At 38.9% G+C, this 25,615-nt stretch overlaps 1 protein-coding gene across 11 annotated transcripts in view; it reads left to right on the top strand.

Annotated features, from left to right (window-relative positions):
- Positions 1-25,615, top strand: part of GULP1 (GULP PTB domain containing engulfment adaptor 1) — a 151,988-nt gene that overhangs the window by 28,746 nt on the left and 97,627 nt on the right. The window contains exon 1 of one of the 11 annotated variants that reach the window (XM_064660147.1): positions 9,310-9,371. The exons of 9 other annotated variants lie outside the window; for them this stretch is intronic. The gene's annotated coding sequence lies outside the window, so the exon portion shown is untranslated. Of the gene's footprint in view, positions 1-9,309; positions 9,372-23,312; positions 23,336-25,615 lie in introns of those variants that run through there. One more of the 11 variants, XM_064660150.1, reaches the window with a different exon arrangement.

Here is a 25,615-nt window from a genome sequence, read left to right as displayed (position 1 = left end):
GTTTCTTGAAGAGATCTAAACTTTGAACAGATGCTTTTATTTGAAGTTGGAGTTTGAGAAGATGGATGACAAGATTTTTATACGGAATGTCCAATAAATGATGAAGTACCTACATAAGCAACAAAGTCCTAATCCACTAAAAAAATTGGATTTTTTTTTTTCCTACTAGGAGATAAACCTGTGAGACTCAGTTCACTTGCACATGTTGGCTACTGCTCCATGAACAAGGGCAGCTCTAACCTTTCAAATGCTTTTAAGCACTCTACTTAGTTCTGTTTAAAGAGTTAGGTCTTGAGAACTGCTCTCCCCACAACAAAGTAATGTATTATTCAAAACATATAAACTGCAGGAATGCGAGAGGTTGAATTCTATAAGCAGCAGCATCTTGACAATAAGTACTTTTAGTGTGTCTGAAACTCCCTGTGTTTACCAATTGTCACTTGTGCTGTTTGATTTGACTCGTTAATCACAAAGCTGGAGTTCAGCTTTACGAGGATGTATTGACACATTAATTATGAATGCAACTTTTTCATCTTTACTGTAATAAAATTTTAATATCCAATATTTGAAAAAAAAATATTTGTCAGGACACAGACCTGTTCATATCTTGATAAACATGTGCACTTTTTGCAGTTTTCTTAAGAATGTTTCAGATCAGCAGAGGGTTTAATAAAGCATTCAGGTGAAGTAGGAACCTTATTTAGACTTCCAGACCAGCCAGGAGGATGCCTTGTATTTTTGTAGAATGAACTCCCCTGACAGTTTCAATTCAATGAAAACCGAATATGGTGCTTAACTAGTTAGCACATCAGTGCAGGGTGAGAACCTGCCTCAAATTCCTCATTCTGCTTTATAGAGTTAAGTACAGAATTCAGGAGTTAAGTACTTCTATGGTCCAAAGGAGTAGTTATTTTTCTGGATCTCAATCTGAATTTGCACATGCATTCCCACTTCTCTTCTTACCATATCTTGGTGTCATGAGGACAGCTAAAAAAATATGTTACAAGGTATTTGTATCCCATTGTAATTGTGGTCCTATAAAATAATGTGACAAGGCTGGGGTGTTTGTGCACAGGAGGGATTTTCTTCTCCTCAAATATTTATGATCACCAGGCTTTGGAGAGCAGTGGCTCATATCGCTGAGCCTCAAGGGGCCAGTTAACACAGTGCCAGATGTAGTGTAAAGTGTTGTCTGCACAGTTATTCAGGACATCCAGTCAGTGATTGAATGTGCTGGTGTGATTTAATTGAAATAATGTGTCCTCACGTTAATTGAAATCAAGGTGAATAAACTCTGTCCCCCAAATCAGGGAACTGGCAACCTTATTTATCAGCATCTCGGTTGTTAACGTTAGAAATACGTTGATTATATGGACACATTAGAAGTTAAAAAATAATAAAGGAAGTGATCTTTATTGGAGAGATCAGAAAGGTAGTGCAGGTGATTGTGATGGATCTGGTGTGCCTGTGGTGAGAGGTTATCAATTCTGGAATTTATGGTATATAAATTGTGGAACAGACAGTAGATTGCTTACAATAAGGATAGCAGTTTCCTCAGACTGTAGAAATAGTGAATATATTCCAGTTTTATACCCAAAACATTATGTTCTCTCTAACAATTTAAAATATAGAAATCTCAAATGTTCAGGGTGATGTTTACCTAAAATTTATTCACCTTATTCAGGGTGACCCTTGGCAGAATCTTTCTTCTTTCTTTCTGTATGTCAAAGAAAGACAGTCATAGTGGTTAATTTTTAGGCAAGACATAGAGCAACAGATGGATGATGGTAGATGTAATTTCTGCCTGATTTAAGTTTACAAGATTCATTAGAATTTCTGTCTTGATTTTTAGATTTTAACACAGCTAATGCATGAAGAGAGAAATACGGAACATTTCTACTGCATTTTCATACTTATACCTTTTGGTATGTTGATGCTTCAGACTTTGGCTGCTTTTGTACTTATATTGTGATACATTTTTTTTTATCAGGCAGTTAAGGCAAACCTTTATTACCTGATGAAGCAAGAGAGGAGCATCAGGCATGCAGTTCCCTACCTATAGTGCATGTGGCATTGCCATACCATTACTTAGTGTACTTTGGTTTACCAGTACTTCCTTATTTTTAGAAATTCAAGATTTTATAAATTTTTATTATATAAATAATAAATTTTATAAATTTTATAATTTTATTATTCATAAATTAATATTTATAAATACTAACTTCTGCTGAGTAGTGACTTAACCAAAAATCAGCTAGGGATTAGGAAAATAACTGATTCTTTTTGCATTTGTTTGTACCTGATGCTTCCTGCAGATGTTTCATGTTGTTTCAGATGTTAAATCTGACTCAAGTAAGAAGCATGAATAGTATTTGGACATAGCCCTTATTTTTCTTCTGTGGTGTCTCAGTATGGCTGGCATTTTTCCTGGAGTGACTGTTCGTGCCTGCATTCTGAATCTGACAGTTCCAAGCTAGTTTTTCTGCAAGTTCTACAGGTCTTTGTTTATGGGAAAATACCTATTTTTTTTTCCTCAGTCTTCCACTGTGAGTCTTCCTGGAAAGTTATGAGGAAGGAATAGGATGGCTTTTAACAAATTCCTTTTCTGAGACTTTAAAAAGCTGCCTTACTTGAAAATAGTGGCATGGGCAGCTGGTCATCGCTTGCCTCTTGTGGAAGAGGGGCACTTGTCCTGCATGTGGAAAAACATACTGATATGTAGCAGAAGAGGCTGAGAGTGCCTCATTCAGATGTTTTCTTAACAGGAATGCCCCTTCCTACCTACCTCTCTGGAAAAAAGTTAACTCCTAACAGGGTTCAGATGTATCCCAGGTGGCAAAAGGGCAGATTTTGCAAGGCAAGATTTCAGGAGGCTGTGCCACTGCACAGCAGGGACCCGATCACCAAACCACAGTGATGCCTGAAACCATTTTGGGAAGGAAGGAGTTAAAAAAATGGTAGCTCATTTTGTTTAGTTTCCAAGTGCATAAAAAAGAATCGGGAGAAGCTGTAAAATTATATTTGTCTTCCAAATAATCATTCTAATTTGCTATCTCTGTAACTTGCTATCTGTGTTTTATGGCTGATGTCATCTGTGCTTTGGCCACTCCTGGAAGAGAGACACCACTTGGTGCTTTATCTGTGCTGCTTGTCATAGATCTTTCCTCAGGTAGCAGTAGGAATAATAGCAGGAACATGACCAAATCTGTTTATTTTACTGATCTTCTCTTGTCAGAGTAATTGTTGAATAGGTGTTGTTGTAACTGCAGTGGTTAAGGTCACTTAAATTTGGCACTCGAGTCTCCTGAACCTCTTGCCTTCCCTTCCAGAGTTAAAGTTTTGATTCGCCGCTGGAGATATTCGACCTTCGTGGAAATAAAAGTTGAGATTTGCTTTTTATTGTTGCAAAGAGAAGACAGAATTCTAAGTTCAAGACTACCTTATTATGCAAATTTTGTAGACAGGGATTGTCAGGGACTTGGGAGTCTGAAAAGGGCTTGCCCAATGTGCACTTAAAAACCCCGTGCTGCTGTATTGGGAAATATTCCTGTTAGAGGCAATTAAAAGGACACATGTAACACAGTTCCTTTCTTTCTCAAGGTTGTGTACTCAGCATCATAAAAGAACTCCATGCATTATGAAACATGAAATTCCAGGATTGGTAATTAAAAAAAAAAAAGGCCAAAAAAAAAAAGGCTGCTATTCCAGTTTGTCATCTCTTATGGGATTTCTTTACAGGTTAAAGGTTTAGGCAAAAGGTCTGCTGTGGTTAGGCTTACCCAGGGGTAAGTTGGAGCTGAAAATCTATTGGGTGTTAATACAAAGTAGAACAGCTCAATGTGAAGCAGAGTTTCTTTTAAGGGCCCTGTATCAGCAATTATTTAGACTCATCAGTTATTCTTCCCCTCGATGTACACTAAGACTTAAAAAACAACCATGGAGCTACTCTTCTGAGATTTTTACAGTCTGAGAAAGATTGTGCTTCCAAACCTGTCTCTCTTTATCTCTTACAAGACTGTTCTGGAAAAGAACAGGGAGTAGCAGGAGGAGAGGTGAAGCAATGGAGCAGTGCTACAGGTTTAATGCACTTCCATACTTTTCTAGCATGAGCTGTTTCCCTGCTGGGAAAAGTAAGCAGCAGCCTGAAGGTTACAGTCACAGTGTGTTTGTTTTCATTTTGGTAAAAGATCCGTGGGTCTTCTGTGATTTGCTTGAATGAAGTTTAATAGGGTCCGGTGCCATCAAGGTGAAATGAATCCTGGCAGCTGCTTCCATGAAGGAATTTTTATTTGAAGCCTCCCTCCTAGGTGGCCTGTTGTTTCATGCTGTTTAGTCGCAAGATCTTTGTGTTCTGCCAAAGAAAAAATTAAAAAAAGAAGGGAAGTATGTATTCTAAAATGTTCCTCTTGCTTTCTAAGCAGAGAAGTGGCAGTGGTTTTGTGGTATAATGGAATGGCAGATTTTCTCAATGATTATTTTCTGCTAAGCAGGTTCTGCAGCCACGTTGTTTCTGACAGTATATTATGTCATATTTGACAGCATTGGAAGCCAAGGAATTGGAATTATATTTAATGCACAGCTTATTTCTCTCAAAATACAGTTTCTGATTCTGTCAACCTTATGTGAGAGGTGTTAAATGAAACAGGTGAGCTACAGCAGGTGGTTGTACCCTGTCTGTGCTGGGATTCAGAAGATATCTGTTCCTGCTCCAGAAGTCTCAACTAGACCAGCTACTTCTTAAACTATGTTTGTGTGAGCAGTCATTTTGTTTAGTGACTTCTTCAGGCCCGTGTGAGTGAGATATTCTGAGCTGTCTGGTTATGCTGGTGTTTATCTGAACCACAGTTCTGAGGTCTTACCAGTCCCTGACGTCTGAAATAAGGGATAAAGTTGTTAAGAAACAGGGACTGGAGAGAAGATCCATAAAAACGAGTCAAAGATTGGCAATTAGAGACTTAATGCTTTCCGGAAAGAGAAATTACAAATGCCTTTGCTATATTGGAAAACAGCAGGTAGTGATGCTTGTGTTCATTTGGAGGGAGACACGTAACAAGAATCAATCACAAACCCAGCTGCTGAATAACTGACTTTGGAGGCGAGGCATATGTTTGTGACAATGAAGATGATTCATCTTCTGAACAAACCACCGTTTGGGAAAAACATCGTGGCCACCTTTGAAATGCTAAAATCGAAAATGTAAATTTTTAATCTAGCTTTTCAGAGGTGTAAATCCTTCCTGGATGAAATTTAATGGCCTGTGACAGGTGCAGCAGGTAATTTTGGTCCTTAAATTTAGAAATGCTCTTGCTTCCTAGTTTAGCATTATGATGTTTTGTTGGCTGTTTCCTATGGAATAGTCTCCTTTGCTTACTGGTTTTTTGCTAAAATGTGATGTGATCTTAGGGTCCAGAGATAAACTCCCAAACCCCTTTTTTTAACTGGTCACCCATTGGCATTGTGGAAGTTTCTCCCATCTTAGGAGATTTCTTTAACAGGCAGCTTCTCTTTGGTTTGTGCTTCTGGCTTTTCTTATTTATGTTCAAAACTCAGTAGCTTCCTGTTATAAGATTTTAGAAAAGAGCCATTTCTTAGGATTGTGACAGGTATAGATTCAGTTTAGCCTTTTTCTTGTTGTACCAAGCCATATTACACAATAGGTTTGGTCTTTAACTTACTGATATTTTAACTTTTTTTTTATTTATGGTTTCAGCCTGTACCTGGAAATATTTTGGTGCCCTCATCACTGAGCACTCTAGCAGAGCACTCTACACCATTGTTCTCTGAGTGTTGTGGGCTCTTCTCATTCTTGTGAGGTTGAAACCACAGCTATGTTCTTTCCACAGGACCTGGGAAACTCAGGGGATAGAACATCTTATTCATCACTTTTTGCATAGTGGTCCATTTCATTCCCCACTGTGGATTTTGTTGCAGTAAAGTGTTGATCTAAAAAGCTCTGAAATGATGTTTAAATTGCAGTGGTTTAGCTTTTGCAGCAGAACTGGCAAGGTGGGCATGGTGGCTGTGATCAGGTGCCTTTTTGGTTGCCTTTCCTTGAGGCAGAAAGACCTCTGGGGTAGTACCTCGAAAGACTCTTTTCTTTCCACTTCAGTTCCTGCTGTGTGCTTGCATTCCTTTTCTAGGAGCGTGAGGATCTGAGGTACCAATGAGAAGAAGGAAGGCAACTCCTTTCCTTGGGGCTTTTGGAGAGGAGTTTCCAGAGACAGCTGGCACGTGGCAAACGCTGCAGAAAACCCCGGCTCCCATGAAGGGACAGAAGGGGCAGTGAGGAGCAGAGAGAACCAGCAAAGCCCCAGGGATTCTGCCCTCCCTAAGAACTAGAAGTGACTAAATTAGTTCACAGACTGACAAACCTGCTGACTTGGCTCAAGCTGAGCCCAAAAGGAAGATTCACTGGCAGGGAACCAACGGGCAGGGAAAAAGATGCGTCTTTGGTTGGATCGGTCACACTGAGTTCTCTTTTCTCACCTGATTTCCTCTCATAGATGCTTTGATAAAACTTTTGGATTTGATTTTAACAACCCCTGGGTTATTTTTGTCATCTTGTTGTAGGACAAATTCACTGGTCCAATTCAGTTCTAGGTCAGGCTAGCTTAGAGTCCTAGGAGAGCATCATACGGCAGGTGGACTCTGAAGTGTTGGATGACCTTGGCAACAAAAGCTGTAGTTGCTGTGGAATACACTCATGGCAGGAGCTAGAAGAAATTTTAGGACTGGTTGTGTGGAATTAGATTAATACCCTTTGTGCTGTCCTCTTTGTGTACTAATTTTTTTCCCTGCTATTTATTGAGGAGAAGTGTAAGACTGAAGTAGCACACAGAGCTACTTTCTTAGTGATCTGTAGTCAAGGACAACTTGGACCAAAGCTGATTTCTCTTGTGCTTAAGGGAACTGACAGGCATTTTACCCCCCACAGGTTTGTTCAGACACCTTTCAAACACTTGAAAATTTGGAGCATGCCCAAAAAAGCATAAGCTTTTATCAGTGTCTGAGTCAGAAACTCTGTGTGTATGTGCATTGAATACACAGGGGGAATTTGCTATTAAAGTAGTATTGATACAGTTGCCAAACATCACTGTTGGAGCATGTGGGTTTAAATGGACTTCTTAAGGGGCTTTGAGCACAGTTTGGTGATTTCCCAGGAGCCAGCTACCTGGTTAGTGGACGTCTGTTCAACATTATAGCATAGATGGTCCTACTGTATGTTATGTAGTGCTTACTGTGAAAAAAATTTGCTTTTTATTTCAAGCTGGGTTTCCTTGTGTATTACAGTTGAGTAAGTCATGTGGAACACGGGGAGAGGCTCTGAAGTTTTTCTGGTTCCATGCATAGTTAAATGGTGTGTTGCTTCCAGAAAAATGAGAGGCTGATGTAGGGAAGGCCTTTGAAGGAACTTCTCAAAAGGAAATTGAGCAAAATAATGTAAATTGGGTGTAATTCCACTGGGGAGAAAATCTAGTGAATGGATGAATTGTGAGAGAACAGAGGTATTGTAGTAGCTGTTCAGCTTTTAATTAAAAATCAAAGCAGTCATATATTTTTTCCAGTTCTATGCACCATGAAAAATGAACAGTTGTATTCGATTTTGTAAAATATATACCATGTCTTTGTAGCAGAATGCAGGAGGAGGCATTCAGCATCTTACAGAACTGGCTTATGAACTTTGTGATTGTGGGGTTTTTTTTCAAATAAATGGTTGCTAAAAATCATTTTGACACCTATCAGCATCTCATATTTTATGTAAATGTAAGTATGAACTGAACCTATCTGAATTCAGAGGATTTGCTGATGTAAATTTGAGGTGGTCATACTTACTTGGCATCTGGAATATTGTAATCTATTTGATTTATTTACTATTTGGTTTGCTCTTTTCGGTAAATTCAGTTATCCTACAAATGAAGCTCCAAAAATTTTTCTAGCACTCTAAAAAGATGACGTATGTGCACTCCAGAAAAAACTGCAAAACTCAGATTTTTCCAGTTGGTACAGGAAGAATTTTGCAAAAACGGGGAAGGGGAGAAAGGGGCTTGCAGCACAGTTTTAGAATTTTTTTGGTATGTGAGCAGGGATATCTAATAGTCTTTGAGAGCAAATATCTTACCAGAAAAAAGGAAGGTTTGAATAGAAATCATAACAAATGCCAAGGTTAGATATTGTGCTGCTGGCAGGTATTGGGAAAGAAGAAAAAAAATATTAGGAAGTGTGTGTTGTTGCCATATCTGTCACAGGTGCTGCAGCAGCCATGGGAAGGGAGAGGGGGTTGGATAACAGAGGCAAAATGTGGAAGGAGCCAACTAAAAACCTCTTCATCTTAAAAGGCGTCCTCAGAAAGGCTGTGCTGAAGGGGACAACTTCATGTATAATCCAGGAAGATTGCCTTCAGAGCCTCACCATGCAGAACTGCTTTCTGCTGTAATTCCAGCTTTTCCAAGGCATTACAAGTCACTGCTTGATTTAACTCGTGGGAATTGAACGTTCCCAGCAACAGCCCTGATATCTCCCTGTATTTTTATATGATCGTAAAGTCAACGTTTCTCGCAATAAATCTGTTCAGTTTTGCTTATGTTTTCATCCACAAGGAATATACAGCTTTATTGTGATTATTTGTGGCAGTGGTATAGATTGGATACACACAGGTGTCCTTGAGATTCTGCTCTGTTTACAAGTCTGGTTGTAGAAAACCTATTTGACACGTGGTTGTGATAATTTTGCTCTACAGATATAGCAAATGAAAGGCGTTTTTGAAACAAAGATAACTTTTTAGCGATTATCAACATGTATATGTCAATCAAAGTTTTGTTAATAACAATTTTGTTAATAAGAAAAAGTTATCTCTTGGACTGCAGTGCATTAGAAGTGGGATTCAGGTTATATTTGGCTGGAGGGAAAAGCTCCTGTCAGCTTCCCTGGATACCCCAACTACCTGTCATGGGGGCTTAAAAACGATATTTTTTTAATGGTTTCAGGTGCCACCCAGGGCATTTCTCACTTAGGGAAACAGATAACCTGAGAAGCCTTTGATAGGAGCTGGCAAGAGGCTTTTGTGTCTCATTCCACTTTGCTGTGGTAAATCAGCCTGTTCTTTGTTCACTTCACAGTCTTACTTAGGGCTAATACTCTGTTAGTCCTGGAAGAAGAAGTTGTTTTGGTTATAAGGGGCTGGGATGTGGATGTTTTGCTTTTGAATTTTAAAAGCTACAGTTCGCCTTTTACTGTAGAAAGTAGCCATGAGCAGTTTTATTTAGCATTCCATCATTAATACCTAGGTATCAGCTCTTGTATTTTTTGCAGTTCTGTCTCTGCTGCCCTACCCTCTTCCCTACTATGAGAAGTTTGACTTAACAGCCAGTACAGTAAATAAAAACAAGTGCAAAATGTACTATGAAACTCTGAAGTTTACTTGACCAAAGACTTCACTGTTATAAAATGCTGATTCCGTATTTTCCTCGTCTTTACTAAGTATCTCATATCCTGGATTTTCCTGAGAGTACACACCTTAATGTTTTTCCAGTTGGGCTACATTTCTCTTGGCTTTGGCTGTGCAGCCATTGCTGTGCCTTAAGAGAAGGTCAGCTGCATTCTTTCAGCATTTTTGGTTTTAGTAGGCTAGTAGGCCAGGCCTCTATGAAGAAAAGTCTGTTTGCTGTGGGACTGGGTGAATACATGTGATCTTGCCCTCAGCTGAAGAAGGAATGTCACAGTGTTGGCAAGAGCCAAAACACGCTGTGTTATCAGCACCCTTCTGGCTGCCAGTGCAGTGCACAGCACTGGGAGGGCTGCTCTGGGGAAATGAACTCCAGCTCTGCCAGACCCAATGCATCTCCTCGTAATATATTTAAAAATATATTTAAAGATGCTATCCGTGTTTTTCCCCTTTATGACAAGAACTCATTGTGGTTTTAAAGCTGGTTGTTTTGAGAAGTACATGCTTGCTTTGTCCACTGCAGGTTTAGGTTGCTTCTAATCTGAAATGGAAAAAATACAGAGATTAGGTGTTTGTTGTTTTGTTGGGTTTTTTTTTGGTTTTGTTTTTTTTTAATGTGATTATTTCCTAGAGAAATGCATACAGCCAGAGAAGATAACCTTCTTTTACTCTTTTTTTTTTTTCTTTTTTTTGTGGAAGGTAGTATTACAACGTCCCTCTAGGCATGAAAAGGCAATGCACATCTTAGAGAATATGACAGAATGTCTAGCAACTGACTTAAGAGAAGCACAATGGAACTGTCCAAATGCATCTAGCTGGTTTTTATCACTTTATAGTATTTATGGGAAAGTGAATGGTTGCAGGCCTGAACCTGTGTTTGAAGCAGACACACGTGTAACATGCTTATAAGAAGGGGTGTCCTTTATCTCTTTTAGCTAGGTGTAAAGTGTTTAATCATAAGTTACCAAATGAAAGGACACCTGATAGGTTTTTCATCTCATTTGGAAAAGAGGGATTGATTCAAAGCCTAACCTGTCAAGAAGAAGCTGATAGGCTGAAGTTATTGTATTATTAAAATAACTGCATGGGAGGCTTTGGAGTAGCAGTGCAGGTTTTAAGTATATAATGTTTGTCCCTCTGTACAGCCAGCACAATATTTGGGCATTTTTTACAACCCAGTTGTGTTTAGAGAGCATTTAGAAGTTATATTCCCTTGTTTGTTTGTTTGCCAAGCATGACATCACCAGAACCCCACCATAGTTGGGTTTAACTGGAATAGAGTGTTGTCCAAAGCCAGCAGTAGCAGTCGGGTGCAGAGCACATAATGCAAGATCCCATCCAGAAACTGGGGATTGCTGCAGGTAAAATGGCTTCAGACAGGGAGGGAGCAGGAGACCAGTCACTGACTGCAAAACGAGCTGCAGAATCAGGATGATATTTCAGGACGATAAATTTACCAAAGAATATGAACCGCAAGAACTTTTTAATTTCCATGAAGAGAATTTTCATCAATTTTAAAAGATCAAAGGACCAAAACAAGTGTGGAAGGAAGTTGTGTAGCGTGCACCTTTTCTCCTAATTAACTTTGTGTGGGCCTTCCTGTTTCTAGGACAGGTGAGGCTGAATGCATTTGCAGTGATAAATGCCCTTGGCCTGTTCATCCACTGCAGGGGTCACTGCATCTAAAGTGTGACAAAGCCAAATCCTGTGTTTTACTGGGACACGTAGGTATCCCACTAAAACATTGGGAACTAGAGTAAGATCAAGTGTATTGCCTGTGCCTCACTGGGGTTGTCTCACTTCAGTGCAAGTGAGTTTACTTAAAACTGTAGAGAATGCCTCCATGAAACGCAGCTGTGGTGGGGGTGGAACACCCTTCTTTCTTAGAGGTCATTATTGTAATGGGGTTGAAGATGAGGAGGGAAACATTTTCGTCTAATGTGAGTGGAATCTGAAAGCAGCCTCTTAGATACATACACATAAATACCACAGGATGCTTTTTATTTCACAGGGAGTTGCTGACTTTAGTAGTGAGACCTTGGGGAAGAGTGGTGATGTATGGCTTCCAGTAAAACTGCCTTTTTGTGTTTCTGAACATCTGCATTCAGATTAACCACAAGATCCTTACTTAAACCTATACAATGTTGAAAGAATGTTATACGGGGTGTTTTGTTTCTTGTATGTAGAATTCTAGCATCTAGAATTGACTTTGCAGGAAACTTGTTTGTCAGAGATGTTTTAATTTAATCCTATTATCAGCTTTGGCTCGGGCATGATTTTTGAGCTTCTTATCTGAATGTGTTTTATCAATCTAATATATTTTTTTTCATTGTGACTTAGGCTTATCCTCGCTTTATGTAATGTGATTTGCAAAACAAAGTTGGAGTATATCTGGCTTTGAGTCACTGGTTACAGCTTTTGTGGTGGAATGTGTTTGGCTAATAAAAATCTGGGAGAGCTTTCAAAAATTCCGATGAAAATTGAACTTATCCACTTTAAGGATATTACACTTCTTATAAATCTCTGTCTGATGATATGGTTGAGAAACTCATCTAAAATACATTTTAAAAGTTAATTGCTTTATTTGCTTCTTTCTACAGGAGTTTTTCCACTGCGTTAGTATCTGTGTAACATCTCTATTGTCGTTTAAAATTTGCAGTGAAGCACAAATTATTTCCTTATAGTATTTTAGTGATTGATGATTAATTGTAGGTTTGCAGTTTGGCAGTCTTGTTTTTTATATTGCCTCCCTCACATCCTCCTTGATACAGTCAACTGATTGACATTTAAAGCACATGTGAACACTGATATTGCAGTTGCCACGCTGTAGATAACCATCTCTACCACCTTACCTCATGGAAACAAATGCTGAAGTGTTTCTCAGTTGAAACAGTAGATGTTGACATAGTTTGTCAGGTAGCTGTTATTGGTGACCTGTGTCTAATGGCAGTTAGGTTTTTTCCTTTAAAAGAAAGAGAAGGTCTCTGTGGCCAGGGCGATTTGAGAAGTTGCCATGGATGTCAGAAATGTTGCAGCTGCAGTGCTCCTGCATCCAGTGCTGTGAAACCTGGAGTTTGGCATACTCATTCTTTCTTTTCTTTCCTGGCTTATTCCTGAGAGATAGCCTGAATAATCCAGGATGAAGCTGGATGATGCTTCTGAAGTCTTGGTATTCTTGCACTGACTGAGGCAATTTTCCTTAAAATGGGGATGAAGTCCCCTGTGTGATGCTTTTGTGGATTTTCAGTGAAGTACATGATCCTCATTCCTTGCATTGCTTCCCCCTACAATGGCAGTTCTGGTTCATGAGTTGGGTGGTCCATGGCTGTAATTAAGGAGTAGGTGGATACAGCCAAGGGGATGTGATACTATTGTGTCTGACATCTGAAGTGTAGCCAAGAGCAGAATAGCTGAGAATCTTTAAAAGCAATGATCACTGTAGAGAAATACTGTATTTTTCCAAAGTAATGCATTATTTACAAGATACCTGAAGCTTTTTTCCCCCTGTTTTCTTGAAATTCACTTTCTTTATGATTCCACTTAGTTGTCTGGCTTTTTTTTTTTCCAATAAATTTTTTGTTATGACTCAGTCATAACATAGAATAGTATGGTAGAGATTGAGAAATTAGATGCTGTCCACTGTGCCTTGATCAACGGGAGCAATTCAGAACTGTGGGAGGGTCCTGTGTGCTCCAGGTGATTCTAATCTCAACTGAGATACCCTAAAGTATTAGGGAAATGTAAGCTTGGCTGAAGAGCTGTGCAAGGGTGTGCTTAGGCCATTACAGGATGGCAAAAGTAGTATAACCAGCAGTGCTTCCAAGTGTAGTGAAATAGCAATAAACAGGAGACATTTCAGAAAAATCTGAGGAGATGAAATATTACAGCCCAGAAGAGACTTGGTCGTGGGAAGAACTTAATGTGTGAGATGGTCTGAAAGCTCAGGTAAAGGCTCTCCATGAGGAGTATGTGGCACCAGCCATATGGCATCATATGATCTCAAAATACTAAGAGAGGTCATCACTCCCCGTTATGTAAATTCACATTTTAGGCAAAGACAGTTGATTAGATTACAGCTTTGGATAGATTTTTTTTTTTTTTGCCTTCAGACAGATCCACTAATGTTAGTCTTTCATGCTGGCAACTGCTACTGTCTCAGCTTGTCCATCCTGATTTGATTGTTGTTTGTTTGAAGCCTCAATTGGAACTGATGTGCTGCAGAGTGTCTGGAGCATCTGTGTGTATTGTGAAGGTGTCATTGCATCTGACACAGGAATCCTGTAGGCTGAAATCACTTTCTTAGTCTTTCTTTACGTGGTGCTCTATATGTTTTAGTTGTAATGGCTGTAACTTCTTTTTTACTAACCAAATGAACCCTTGATACATATTCATGTGCAGATGGCAGGGGCAAATCTCTGAACTCTGCCAAGCCTTAGCAGTTGGTTGAGTGTCAATGTGTAAAATTTTCCAGCTTTAATAAGGCATATTTGTTCAACAATCACAAATGTTACTGAGTGTTGACATCACTTTTATTCATGAGTGAGTTTTGACAACAGCAAATGTGTTCTAAGATATACATTTTGCCTTTGGATGATCTCTGCACTGAGGGCATTTTCTCACAGGAAGTCATGTCGCTATCAGCTGCTCCAAATGGGATTGTGTATCAGTATGTGTTGACTATCAATATTATGATAAGATATAGCAGTTAGTTAGGATTGACAGATGTATGATTTGGAGCTCTTAATATGTTTTTATTTACTATTTGAAAAACTTCAAATTACTTGTGTTGTTTTGCAAATAAACCCATGATTAAAGAGTTAAACTAAACCATGTTTTGATGTTCAATGCATTTACTCACTGCTTTCTGTCTGGATGTGGAGGAAGTGTAATTAATTATTGGGATGTAATAGTGCCGTTTAGAAAATTACTTAGGCTGCAGTATTTGTGTTAGAAACTTTATTTTCCAGGCATAACAGTTCTGTTTTATTTCTATACCCATTTGTGGAAAGATTAGATCATCACAAATTGTGTTTCAAAGGCTGTGATGCTCAAGTTATTCTATTTTATGCAGCTGTGGGCTGTGTGGATGTAGGCAAGCTGTCATCTGCAACCTGGTGTTTTTTAAATAATTTCTTATAAATCATAAGCATCATTGAACTTTTATCACCAGAGAAAAACAATTCTTTTCTCTCAAATGGCCTCGAAATGAGTAACTTGTTAGAATGTTGAAATCAAAATTGCCATCCAAACAGGAGGAAAAAAGCAGAGTATGTGCTTCTGTAAATCAGCTTGAATCAAGCAGGAGGCAGGCTTACAGAAAAAGGTTTGATTTCTAGTTTGGGTTGTGTTTTATGGAGCTACTAGATTTAGAGGACCTGTGCTAAAAAATCAGTGTGTCCACTTTCTTAAATATAGGGATGTGAAAAGCAGGTGCCATTCAGTTCCCTGCATTATCACAAGTTACAAACAGTTGTATGTCTGAGAACAAAGTTTAGTGCTTACTGAAAAGTTCAGGCTTAATCTGTATGACCCCTTGGAATATCAAATTTGAAATATGTTTTTAGGCCTGAGGAAGGCTGTGAGGTTGAACACAGGGTTGCCTCCAACATACAGATGTTTTGATCCAGTCAAAAAGAGAAGTTAGGGCACATGATGAGGCTTTTGCATTGGCCATTTCAAAATAATCTTAATTTATGTATTGCCATTTGGACTTCAGGAAAGCTTGAAAACCACAGCTTCTTCAGGAAGGAATAATCACTGTGATAGTTCAGTGGTTGAGTCTGCCCACAGCTTTCAGTTTGCATGTCAGCTCAGCAAGCTGGAAACTTTTCTGACATCCTGACATTCCTCACTTAACTTTCAGCTTTGTTTACTCCACATACTAAACACAAGATTGTCCTTTTTGAAATCGAAAAGGAATGTTTTGTGGGGTGGGGAAGAATCAATTTAGTACAGTCACCTCATGGAGATTCCCTCCCTATACACTTCCAGCATCATTTGTGTCTATTCTTCACCTTCCCTGTCTCCTCTAGCTCCATTTCCAGCTTTATATCTGTCTTTAGACAGTGTTTACAATCACTGTCTTCTTTTCTTGCTATGGTAACAAAGAATGTCTGGAGTACACACTGAAATCTGGCTTAGTACAACTGAAGTCTTGTTTGGGGCTTTTTTGGTATTTTCATCTCTGTTTGCTGGCGGTGTTTCATGAGGCTTCCAATTAAATATTTAACAGCTCTTCTTAAAAGTTTGCCTCATTATTTTACACTTATATGCGTAAAATATAAAATATGTAGGCTTTCCTATCATTACACAACATTTCCTAGTCAGAGGGATGAACTTGCAGTGTGCCCTCGAGGCATCACTGGGGTTTCTTGCTGCAGGGCTGCTCTTTGCTGCCCTGTCAGGGTGACACATCCCAGGCTGGTTTCCTCTGCCTGTGTTGATTCTGCAGCCAACGTGCATGGGGAGTGTTTCTGGGTGCTCCAAGCAGCACTGGGAACGTGCCAGGCTATAGCAGCTGTATGAGGAAACCATCTCACCAAAGGGTAAATCCTGCACTGCACAGGATTACAATAGAAACCTTCTCAAAAAAAAGTGAAGAGGGACCCTGTGGGAATAAATTCAGAGCAGTGCAGAACAACTTTAGAGGGCAAAGCCGCTCTGGAAGATGGAGATATTTTTACAAAGTGGTCTTGCATGAGTCATTCTGAGCAAGAAGAAATATTATAATTACATTGTATATTCTACAGAGAAGTTTGTGCTTCTTAATTGCAAAACAACAGCTTCTGAACATCACACTGTTCTCCCTGTCTCGTCCCTTCTCAAACTTAAAGGGGCAGGGAGTACACCAGCTGAAGAAAAGCCACTCCTTTTGTGGCTCTCATGAAAACAGCACCACTAAGGTCAGTAACTGAGGTATATAATGCAGAGAAACTGTATATTGGTGCACTGTGCACTGTATACACACACACATGAAAGTGTATGTGCTTGCATGTATACATACTCCTGTTTATTCCTCAAAGACATAAGGAAAAGTAATTCGCTGCCTTATGCATTATTTTTTACACTGATATAACATGCAGATTTACCAATGTTCTTTTGATCTCATGACACTGTCATGATGCTCTTGAAATTATTTCATAAGTGTTTTGGAACTAGCCCGTGGGTGGTTATAGATCAGAAAAGCTTTCTTTGAATCCTCCCTTGAATTAAAATATTCTAACAGTCAAATATTTTGGTTTTCCAAATATTTGGGGTTTTTTGTCAACACCATTGGCATTTAAAGATTTCTCATCCTGATCTTTTCTGGCAGAATATAAGTGTTAGCTGGCTAGTAAATTTTTCTTGTTTCCTGTGATATCTTTTGTAATACCCATTAACAGGCACCATGACAAGCTTTTGTGTCTATGTTTGTAAACAGCTGCCTCAGATGGCTGTATATTTGCAGATCAGTTTATATGAGAGCAAGGGATCTGTGTGTGTGCAAAGAATGGCTATTGAGAGAAAACCTGTGTGATCATTTCTGAGATAATGACCTCCAGGCTGGCCTTGTCAATTGTGAGACAGGGAGCTCTGTGTTAGTTGTTGTGCTAGAGCTGTATGGAGTTTGATAACTGCTTTGATTCAGTTCTGGAGAAGATTAAAATTAATAAATGAAATGTAGTAAGAAAATATTTGTATTCATATATGGTACTTACACATCAGAACATATTTTGATTTCTTTCAGCTTTCCCAGTTTAATTTACCCTCTGAAATAAAAAACAACTTCCAAGAGCTGAAAACTCCTGTGATTCTCTTTCCAATATTTTCAGGAGTGTTTTGCTTATTCATTAAGCTTGATGTGCTCATATAATCTCCATTCTGCAGGTCAGCAGGCACAGGTACAAATGAAGTGTAGTGGTCAGATAAGAAGCATGGAACTGTATCTTAGCTCTCCAGTCACTGGCCTGTCTGCATTTAATGCTTCATTGTTCTTTCATATTTTCATGAAAACTTCTGTTGTCCAGCACTCCTGCAGCGTGTAATTTGTCCTGTTTTACACATTGTTATTTTTTTTAGTGAGAATCAAAATAGAACAAGCAGAAAACAAATTAATGACAATACCAAGAAAAACAAAGTAAGAAATGTATTGTCTGAAAATAAAGTGAGTTAATTGACTGTTTTGTTCCTTCTGGCAGTTAGATCAACCCTCCCCACAGTGGTGGGGGCTGCTCAGTGAGTCATACAGAGTTGGCTTGTTGCATCCTGGGATAGGGATGTGTTGCTCCTTTCTCTAGTCTTAGAGATCCTCAAAATATCCCTGGGAGAAATTTCTCTCATGCAGATGAATTGAGCAATATTCTACTTTGATATTTCTTTCCTGCTTAAGAATGACTGCACCTTTAGTCTCATCTTTGCAAATACATTATTACTTAAAGAGTGAGAAATCACTATGTCTAATTTGGGAACTTTATTTTCTTTCCTCTTTAGTCTTTTCCTTGTGTTGAGGACAATGTGATTTTGAACTGTAAAAAGTCATAGCTCTGAGAAGCACTCTAACATCCTGCTCCCTGAATTAACCTTAGGAGAATAATTTTACTCAGTGGATTTTGATTTTTTTTTTACCAGTTGCTCTACTCACTTTTATTTTTCAGAAAGCTCTTACCACCACATCACTTTTTAAAGACTGTGTGGGCAACAGGTTGTTTAGACAACCCTCAGACTTGTTATGAGGTTTCTTTTCAAATTAGATACAGTTGCTGATAACTAGTTCACATTCTGGCTGCTTCTTTCCATAATCTGCTATAGCTCATTGTTTTATGGAACTACTCTAACATTTGTATTGCAGGATGACTTTAATTCATTTGAGTATTTCAGCTTTGCTTTCTCTCTTCTGTCAGACACCTTAGAATTTGCTTTAGGCCTTTAGATGTTTGCATTATGAATTCTTCAGGATTATTTCACATTATAACAGAGATCCAATTTTTTAAAAAAAAATCTGTGTTGTCAGCATTGCTTTATGGGTGTGTAAGTAATAAAACCAGTTGTAGTATGAAATACATGGGTACCACGTTGCTGAGACATACAAGACTTTTAGTCCCACCTATAGAAAAGCAGGATCTCTTACATCCATTAAACCAAAATATCTATAACAATTATCTTCATGATCCTGCAGAAGAAGAAGAAGGTTAAATACTTTGCAGAAGAAAGGAGAGTATTAATCACAATAAAATTATGTAAGATTGCAATAGGGGATGCATCTGTGAACTGAATAAGATAGATACACAGGGATGGGCATAAACAAATTTGGAAAGAGGAGTTTAGGAAAGACTGCTTGCTTAGCTCAGGCTACTGGGGATTCTGGAGGCTTTCCTTTCCCACAGATTTAAGGTTTTGGATTTTTTTTTTTTCCTAATTAGTGTAATCAAGGTAAGTGTATTTGCATCAGATGTGCTGTATGTGTCCACTAGGACAAGTGTGGGTTATTTTATCTAGAGTTTTCAAAGGGCAAAGTTTAAATGGTTTGGAACATTTTGCCCTGAGATGATGCCAAGCGTCACTGTACCTTGCAGAGAGTTTTATAGACTTCACTAAATGCTATTTGCTGTCTTATACAATTGGCATAGCTTTTATTAAACTATAATTATGAAGAGGCATCTTCCTTCTCTTGAAGGAAGAGTGAAAACTGAGTATTTAGGAAGAACTTACACTACATACTGGGACTTTTACAATTTGGGATGTATTCTGATAGCTGAGTTTCTAAGGTGTGCTTCCCTTCCCATGTGTCATATGATGTGGGTATTATTGGCCTGTGTGGGATTGCTTTTGATCATGTGTAATGAGAAAAGAGTGTTTTAACAACTATTTAAAGCTGAAGATCTGCTGCTGTACTCTGAGACGTTGCTGTCTTCTGCATAAGAACGGAGCACAGCAAAGGGACTTCCAGGTCTTTCTCTGATAATTCCAGTTTAAGAACCTCTCTGCATGATTTCTGCAGTGTCTGTGCCTTGAATATAACCAGTGAACTGCCTGAAGTTTCTGCTGCACCCAAGTCCTTTTGCTGACAGTTGCTCTATAAACGTGATTCTTGAAATGTTTTTTGCAGTGACTGTGAACAGTACAATGTGAAGGAGTTTCTGAATAACAGTTTGCTGGCAGACAGCCATATCAACAGCTTCAGGCACTACAGGGTGAAGAGCAAATAAGCAAAAAAGAGTAAAGCCCTTTGAGTCAGTGATTCCCAGCTCCACTGCTCCTTCTGGTCTAACCTTGAACGCTGCATTAATGAATGTTGCCTTCCAGAGTGTCCTATGACCTTTTCTCCTGTTCTGCTTTAATGTGAGAAGTGCAGTTAGAATGCTGTTACTGTGGAGTTACAAGAAAAAGTAGGGAGAGGCAAGTAAAAGTGTTTACAATTTTTTTTTTTTTTATTAAGCAGGGTTTGAATCTTATGAGTGATGTGTCAATCTGGGTGTGAATGGCACTTAAATATGTGTTTCAGGCTTGTTTTCTGGGTTAGATCCCGTGTCAGTAGACAAGAAAATGTTACAGCAGAAACTGTCTTTAAAACCCAAGTTTGCAGAGGGGGAGGCTGAGGATTTGGAGCTTCTGCTGTCTTCAGGGAAATAGGAGGTGCTCAGCTGTACAGTATCAAGTAGAGCCACAAAGTCATCACATGTGGCATAGGTTAATGGTTTTATCTTCAGTCTGGAATATCAAACTCTTAAAAAGCACGGATTTGGGTTAGAAATAAAATCACATTAATGCAAAAGCTGAAACTGCCACTTCTCTGCCTTTTACACCCGTTTTTTTTTTTTGGAAGGAAAATTTAAGGAGTAGGGCAGCAGTGTGAGGGGACAGCATTTGCGTGCTGAGTTCAGCACTGTCATGATGATGAAATGGTGCAGGCTACATTTCACATCAGATCAAGGGGAAAAGTGTGTTGTAACTCCAGAACACGTTCTCTTAGACAAATGACCTTCAGAATTTATTATCTTGGTATCCCTATAAAAGTGTGATAGAAGCCAGTGAAATAGGTGAGTGTGATGCATTGTATAATTACTAAAGCTGACATGTGTTTGGTTTGGCACAATAACGAGGCAGTGGAATTGCAGTGTTGAGGTGCAGTATACAGCCTGTTAGAGAATGCTTCTGCTGCATTAGCACCTGGCTTTTATTCTGCTAGTAAACTGTCTCATTAGTCACACTTTTGGGGTCTTGGCCACTGGACTGGGCAGGCAGGACTTGCCCTTGGTGAAGTCGTGGTGTCTGCCTCAAATCACGTCCTGTTCTCCACGTGCCTTAGCACAGCTTCTTGGAGGGTCTGTTCCCTAAACTTCCCAGACACAGAGGTGAGGCTGACAGTTGCTGGGGTCCTCCTTTCTCCCCTTGTTAAAAATAAGAGTGCAATGTTTCCCCTTTTCCAGTCACTTCACCTTTCTGCCATGACTTTTTCAAATATCCTGGAATGTGGCTTGGCAACTACATCAGTCAACTCCCTCAGGATTCTGGGATGCATCTTGTCAAGTCCCACAGTCAGATTCTTTAGGTGATCACAAACCAGCTCTTCTCTTACAATGGGAGGGACTTTGTTCCCACAGTCCCTGTGTCGTGGTCCCTCCACTTGGGCAGTGTGGGAAGAGAGATTCCCACTGGAGACTGAGGCAAAAACAGTGGCTGAGCACCACAGTCTTTGCCTTGTTTGTTGCTACTGGTTTGCCAGTCTTGCTCATCAGGGAGTGTCCTCTTTCTTCATTTTCTGGCCGACACTCCTGCAGAAACATTTCCTTTATTCTTTGTATCCCTTGCCAAGCCGAGCTCCATCCACGCCTTGGCCTTCTGATGGAGTATTAAAGGATTTAGGCAATGAACTTGCTGAAACACTGGCAATTATTTTGAAGTATATACATAACTGAGGCTATCAGCAGTTTGCTAGATGAAATTATCTGGGATATTAGGGGTCAAAGACAGTAAATTTTCTTGAGTAGATCTGCCTTTAGTCCCTAATAGTTTAGAGTAAGTAAGCACCTGATATAAGATACTGAAGTCTTTTTGCCTCTGATGCTATTCTGCTTCTTGACTAGGAAAACAAAATCAACAAAAAATGCCCTTGCCTCAAATTTTAGGTGAAAATCTGGGTTTGTGTTGAGTAAGACTTGATTCCTTGGCTAGCTTTCAGTAGAGACATTCAGAAGTTAAAGTTCACTGTGATCTTTACTCTCTTACTGAATTGAGACCGCAGTGAAAACTTCAGAATTTCCCTTCCATGAGTATCAAGTGCACATGTGATGGTACAGAGTCTCAGAGATGACAAAAATAATAATAATTAAAAAAAAAGATAGTTCAAACTATCACTGAATATCAAGTTTGTCCTCTGTTTTATTACTGTTTATTCTTGTGTTTCTATGCAGGTGTAAAAGCATGGTCTAGTGGTAAGAGTTACATGTTTGAGAAGGAACTGAGTACTTGCAAATTGCCTCCCCTTTTGTTGTAGTGGACTAAGTGTCAGGCTGTAATTACTTTTGGTGGGCTCTGTGCTGTAGCTGAAAAGTCTTTGACATTTGTGCTTCTTCAATTTGTTACTGAAAAATTGTTTTAAATCCCTGAATGCAAGAACTTTGTGTTCTTGGTAACAACTGACTGAAAAAAAAGTAATGATAGATCAAACTGGAGAGAATTGTCAAATAAGGTGCTAGAGGCATTAGTGTCACCTGATTTTACGTGCCAGCTTGACTAATGACATGGGAAAAAAGGGGAAATGTAGTTAATTGGATTGATTTTGGTGAAACCCAGTTGAGAACTAATGAAAAAAACCCTGTTACAATTAATAGAGAAAATGGTACAAGGTGAGGAAGGACTGGATAATATGATAAGGTTTTGGTGATTTTCTTAAAGTGAAGGCAAGAAAAAAAACAACTGTGTGAGGGAAAGAGGAATGAAGTAGAGAAACAGGAAATGAGGGAAAAGAAATAGCATGGATGCATATTCCTCACAAGGATACATTTCACACTAAGGCAGCAAAAAATAAATGAGTGAAAGGAGTACACAGAGGATGTAGAATCATGTATTCATTTAATGGATCAGGAAAGTAAGATTCCCTTTCTGATCAGGTAAAATTCTAGGCCTTGATATATTGATACCTGAAAGTTAACAGATCCAACGGGGCTGAAGGGAATGGTACAACTAAACACCTCAGAGCAAATAATCCAAAATATCAAGGTTTCAACTGCTATGGCTTATTCAGCCATTCAGGAAAGGGAGTAAGAGTATTTTAAAGTCTTCAGTTCTGTAGGAGGGGGGATTGAACTTCCTTGTGTTGAAACACAATGTGGTACAGTTTCTGCAGACACATTTCCCAGAATCTGTTAGTGTAGTATTCTCTTTTTAATTTTTGTTTTAATAATGATGAGGTTACTAATCAGTTTTTCTTTAAAGGTTCAGGATTTTTATCTAATTCTGCATGTGTTGTGCAACTCATATTTAGTGGAATTGGCCTCATAAATGGTCACGCTACTCTTCCTTGTGTTAAATGGTAATTTTGTTGGTGTTGGGCAGTTGTGGATGAGGAAATTATGGTAAACTGTATGAATCAGAATTCCTATTTGAAAATAGATCACTTGCTTGCAGCATTTTAGTTTGATTTACACCTTTCCAGAAGAATTGTATTAAATTGCATGAAGTATATTTCCATTAAGCTGTTGGCATTAAATTGCTTAAAATGAGAAAATAATTTCTATATTTTGATAATACACCAGTTCACATCTAATGTCTGTCATTGCTTCTTTTTATTCCAGTACATGAGAAACTATAAAGCAGCAGTAACAAAGGTTCAAAACTGTTGAAAAATGAGTGATCTATTGCATGTGAGAATTAGTGTCTGCTCTGTACCTTGGCAAGAAATTGGAATGCAGAAGGGTAAGCTGCTGTAATTGTTGCCATGAAGTGTTTTACAGAAAATGATTGAGCAATTTTTTATTTTTTTTTTTTGGTTGAATAGAGGAAGGTTTTAAAGACTGGAGTGAATGACTCAAGTTAGATTTTTTTGGTTTCTTTGGCATGTAAAGGGCTTGTAGGAAAGCCAAAAGGCTAAGTTTGTAGATTTTGGGAGTTAGAGAGGTGCTCATACCTGTTTCCTCTATCAAACAGTACCCTTGACATCAGGTCTACTGCTGAGTGTATGGCAGAACTAAGTTGTTGACCCAAAGCTCTCAAAGTCTAAGTAATTGTGTTTCAGTAACCCTATTACTGAATGAGAGAATTGGCATGACTATTACTAACAGGCTTTTCTTTTTTTTTTATTATTTTTATTTTTTTTTTTTTTTTTTATGTCCTTTCCTTTTCCACAACTGGTAACTTGATGCAAACTCTGCTCCAGCCCACTAAAGTTGCAGCCTCCTTGCTTCACTTGTTTGTGGTCTGGAGGGAAAGGCTCGTTTAGATCAAGGAAAAGCAGCAGCTGTGAGTTCCTGGTGATTTATTGGGGAAAAAAAAAAAAAAGGCAAAATTCAAGGTGCTATGGTGTGTAAGAGTTTATGTGATGAAGTGCTTGTGATATTCTTGTCAAAAACCTTAAAGGCTTTAAACGATTTCTAGGTTGGTAGGGAATTAGGGCCTTTGGAAAACTGTTTCATTCAGCTTAGTGAAAGGAAGGTAAGCTAAAACAATGTAGCAAAATCGTACTGATTTTAGGTAAGGATAAGCAAAAAATCATCTGCTGAGCAATCTAGTGGTTAAAAAAACCCCTTTGTCTTGGCTGGCTTATTCCAGTTGCTGCAATGTGCTTCAAAGCAAAAGCCTATCTCTTCATCTGATTATAAATCCCAAAATCCATTGAAGTGCCTCTGAGAAAACGTGGAATTAAAGTGGGATGAGGCCCAGTCAGCCTGTTGATGCTGCTGGCTTTCCCAAAGGTTGTCTTTAACTTATCCAGGGTGGCTCTTGCAGTGGTATTATGGCCTCCTCCAAGCACTCACCTGGTTTTATTGCCTCTCCACCCAGATCCCAAGTGTGCAGCTCCTTTCTGACCATGATATTCCCAACACAGGTGGTATGCAAATACTGTATTTTCAAGTAAAAGTTCCTTGAATTTTGGATTATTGCTATGGCATTACCCTGTAGGATGACCAAGGATGACTCCACCTACTGCTGGTTTTCAGGAAGCCAATGTGTGTGTGTTCATGACTTGATTTTTCTGTCTTTTTGATGAGAGAAACTCAAAATCTCTCCCATTTATGGGATTCTCCTTTTAGCTCTGCACTCGAGACTACCTGATAGGTCTCTCCTTCCACAGAGTGGGACAGAGCCAGACCTATTGGCAAAAAATGTTGTTGATAAGACTCATTACCAGTCCAAAACACAGAAATATCTTGTAAATATAGACTTACTTGAAACAGATTTGTATAAGATGCTTAGATTGAAATTCTTTTGCTGATTTGCAGCAGGCTTATGCAGTGTGTGGAATTCTGGATGTTGAAGGCAAAGCTGGTTTAATGTGCAAAGGCTTTATTTTAAGAACATTGAATCCTTGGACTTTTAAAGGCGTATTTAGTTTTGGTGTCCATTGCTTAGGGAGCAAATAAAGAATGTAGCAGTGTGAAGTTAAAGCAAAAATTACATGGAAAATGCATAGACTCACATGCAGAAATCTTTAGGGCCAGGATTAATCACTGATATTTTCAAAATCAGACGGTGACCAGCGATGGGATGCAAAAGCCCCAAAACAGTGAACATGTTCTGGTTTCACTGTGGCGATGTAAAAAGATATGTTTCAACATTCCTATGTTGTTTTGCAGAGGGTTAGAATTTATTTTTCCTGCAGGAGTAACGTCCTGCAGTAGTAAATAGCAGGAGGTTCTGGCATGCATGACCTGGTTCAGCTGGATAGCACTATTGATTTGTTTTTTCAGTGCCTCTGCTTTAGTTAATTGTAACTTTGTTTTCTGATTCTTGATTAGCTCAGTGGTAAGTTGTCATTACAGCATTCAACTCCCTCAGGACACGATCTATACAGCAGACTTTTCCAGTGGAGGGTCATGATTCAGATAGTTTACACATAATTTAAACAGCAGTTGGCCTAATACCCTGAAGTGGAATTTGAGATACTTGAAATCCAGGAGTGTAATACTATAAATTAGTGTTTGTCTTAAGTGCTCTTTGGAGACCTGCAGGAGGGGCCAGTGGGACACATAATGCCCC

The sequence above is a fragment of the Pseudopipra pipra genome, chromosome 7 (assembly GCF_036250125.1).
Source record: "Pseudopipra pipra isolate bDixPip1 chromosome 7, bDixPip1.hap1, whole genome shotgun sequence".
NCBI classification, from domain to species: domain Eukaryota; kingdom Metazoa; phylum Chordata; class Aves; order Passeriformes; family Pipridae; genus Pseudopipra; species Pseudopipra pipra.
The sequence above is the reverse complement of the archived record's forward strand: the minus strand, read 5'-3'. Positions and strand labels throughout refer to the sequence as shown.